Genomic DNA, 3,610 nt, shown 5'->3' on the forward strand with positions numbered 1-3,610 from the left:
AAGAGTTTGGTTTTAGACACATTAAGCTCGAGGTACCTATTACACGTTGAGGAGGAGGTGTGGAGAGAATGCAGGGAAGAAGCCTGATGAGGTGGCCATTCGGGGGTTATGGTAGATTGTAGACATGGCCACACGCTTTGCAGCTCTTCCTGTCAAGAGGAGTCCGTTTTCCATCCCTCGACTCGGGGCTGGTCTTAGGACTTGCATTGACTGATAAAATGCAGCAGAAGTGACCTGTGAAGTCTGAGCCCAAACCTCAAGAGCCTTGGATCCTGTGACTGCTATCCTTGGAAGCCCAGTGACAGACACACAGCCAGGTCCCCCTGTCACCCAGCTGACAGAGTGCCGGACCCCCAGACCTGTCTGTGAGTGAGGCCGGCCCAGAACACCTGGCGGCCGTCCCCTGGCCCCCTGACCCCGGCCCCGTGAGCGAGCCCGGGCTGACATGAGCCCAGTTAGCCCAGACCCGATGAAGAACTGGTCAAGCCAGAGTCACAAGTCAAAGAAATTGTTGTTTCAAGCAACCGAGTTTCGGAGTGATTTGTTAGGGAGTGAAAGCCAAAGTATGCAGAAATTCTCAGCACAGAGGTAATGTTTTTATGTATCAGGACATTGTTATCCTTTTCTTACTCAAATGAGATCATAATGCCCTTCTGCAGCTTGCTTTTTCCACTTAATGACATGTCTAATGACAATTTCCCACGAGGTGCATTTCAATCTCTCTCATTATTTTTAATAGCTGGATGAATATACTGTAATTGGCTCAGCCCATATCCTGCGTAGGTGGTCTCTGGTTTTTGCGATCACAAAGCCTCGGAGAACATTCTTATAGATGATATTTATACCCATGTGTATTTATCAGATTAGTTCTTGCAAATAACGATTATGGGTCAAAGAGCTTTGCATTTAGAATATTAATATTTGTCAAGTTATCTTCCAAAATGATTTCCTAATTCGTACCTCCTTACATGTGAGAGCGAGTGTATATGTCAACCCCTTACCAACACTAAGTATTTGCCAATCTGAAAGAAAAAAAATTTATTTCCTTCCTGTTTTATTTGCATTTTAAAATTATGGATGAAGTTGAGCGTATTTTTATATGTTTAGTATCTAATTGTATGTTTTTTCCCCCCTATGAATCTCTTATTTCCTCTCTTTGCTCATTTTCCTTCGTTTGTTTAGCCTTCTTAAGAATTGAACTGTAAAAGGTGAATGGACATTAAAGAAACGTTACCATCTTTCAAAACAGCTTCTAGATACAGACGTTTAAACTTGAGTTCTAGAGGAGTTCGCAAAGCAATACAAAATAATTTCCTGCATTCATAAAGTGTTTTACATGTACGAGACGCTTTAAAAACATCATCTGCTCTAATCCTGCAGCTGTCTGCCGCGGCAAGTTCTCTATTCCAACGATTTAATGGTTGAGGAAGGTGAGGTGCCAAGATTCAGTACCTTTAGGTGAGGAGAAATCGCGGAATACTTGGAAATAAACATGAAAAGTTTACGAGGGCTTCTGTCTAGCAAGTCTCCAGGGTATCAGCACCTTCCCCTGTCTTTGAGCTCCCTTTCAACTCTTTAAATGGCAGGAGACTGATATTAATGCAGATGCTTCTTGTCCATAGAAATGCAAATGAGCTGTGTCTGGCGGAGGTGCAATTGATTCGGCCCCTGCTGGCGGTGGGTGCCCCGTGTCTGGGTTTGTCATTCATTTCAGCCTCCCGACTCTGCCTGTATGTGTGTCGGTGGGTGCCCCGTGTCTGGGTTTGTCATTCATTTCAGCCTCCCGACGGCCTGTATGTGTGTCTCAGTTCTTTCCTCTCCTTGCGGTTGCTATGACGTCCTACTGGCCTCCCCATCGGCGAGTTAAACAAAGCTTTGGCACTTGTTCATTTTATATTCGTATGTATGGTTTTACCTTGAAAAAGTGATCTTTTAGCTTCTCTCAAGTTTCTAGTCCACACGGCCTGTCGGGATCTGACTCAGGGACGTCTGACGGGGATTCTTTATTAGGATGATTTTTAGCTGATGAAAGCAATGGACCCTTTCCCTGGGAAAAATAGACAGACACGCACCATTTTGCATGCTCTTTTGAGAGTTCCTTGGCCTCTGAGACACTGGTTGAACTCCTAAGATAGGCGCGCCTGGGGTGGCTCAGTCAGTTAAGTGTCTGACTCTTGATTTTGGCTCAGGTCCTGATCTCAGGAGCCCCTTGTTGAGCCCTGTGTTGGGCGTGGAGTCTGCTTAAGAGTCCCTCTCTCCCTCTCCCCTTGCTCCCTCACCCCAACCCCATGCTCTCTTTCTCTCTCTCTCTCTCAAAAAAAAAAAACCCACAACAAAAAAACCCCCACAAAACTCCTAGGATAGAGTCTGGGATCAGAATAGCTGCTCACGATCAGAAGTAGAAAGAGGTAGAAGGGGGAGTTGGGAAAATGGTTTTTTTTTCCTTCCACACTTGTCGCGTACCAAACTGTACTAACTCATTTAATTGTCGCAGAAACCCTGAAAGACCAGAAACTGTTCTACAGAGGGGACCTGTCTCTTTCCCAGGTCACACAGCTGGTGTGGGTTCTAAAGTGATTCCTTTGCACCACAGATATAAGGTAAGGGAACAACACAGCTCTTACGGGGAGAACATAAATCCCTAGGGAGGAAGAGTTGCTCCCCCCAAATCAACTTTAAATCAGTACTGTACCTGAGATGCTCTGGTCACCTGAACCTCTTATGGTTGGTAAAACCCCATTTCTGGAGGACGCTAGGGGGAGGAGGGTATGTAACTGGGAAAGGGGTGGGGATTGTGACGGTTAACTTTATGTCAACTTGACTGGGGCCACGGGGTGGCCGGATATTTGGCCAAGTGTTATTATGGGTGCACCTGAGAGGTTGCAGTGGATGCAGTTCACATTTGAACGGTAGACTGAGAACAGCAGATTGCTCTACCTAGTGTGGCTGAACGTGAGGCCTGAACGGAACAGAAAGGTGGAGGAAGGGAGAACCGGCTCTCTGCCTGCCTCTGAGCTGGGACTTTGGTCTCCCCCTGCCTTCGGACTCCGACTAGAGCTTGTGCCGTCTGCTCTCTCCTGGGTCTTTGGCTTGAGGACTGCAGACCATGGGGCTTCTCGGTCTCCATAATCGTGAGGGCCAACTCCTCATACTAAGGAAAAAAATATACATACAGTTTTGTTTCTTTGGAGAGCCCAGACTTACACGGGTAGCCCAGAGCAGAGCGGACCTGTGCCTTTTCATTCCACCTGGAAGGTGGGGCATCTGCGATCTTGTCCATGACCCTCATGTCGCCAGGGCCTGAGAAATGGCTGCAAGAGGTCTAGATGGAGAGTCCCCTGCCTGGCCTAGGGTTTCCATGACCCTGAGGGGTGGGGGAGCTATTGACTTTTCCTCCAGCTCCCAGGAGATGGCCTGGAAGCTAGAGAGAAGGAATGGGGGCATTCATAAGTTGAGGGGGTGCTGCAGCAGAGGATGCGGGGTGAACCCCAGCAAGGGATGGAACGAGGTGGTGCAGCACCAGGGCGGAGGGGTCACGGTCAGGCTGGCTGAGGTGCACCCAGTGGATGCCCTTGGGGGACTGAGAGAGACAGCTGGGAAGCAGATGTCG

Source organism: Callorhinus ursinus, unplaced genomic scaffold (genome assembly GCF_003265705.2).
Source record: "Callorhinus ursinus isolate GAN/ISIS: 27379988/994484 unplaced genomic scaffold, GSC_fseal_2.0 scaffold14, whole genome shotgun sequence".
Taxonomy (NCBI): Eukaryota; Metazoa; Chordata; class Mammalia; order Carnivora; family Otariidae; genus Callorhinus; species Callorhinus ursinus.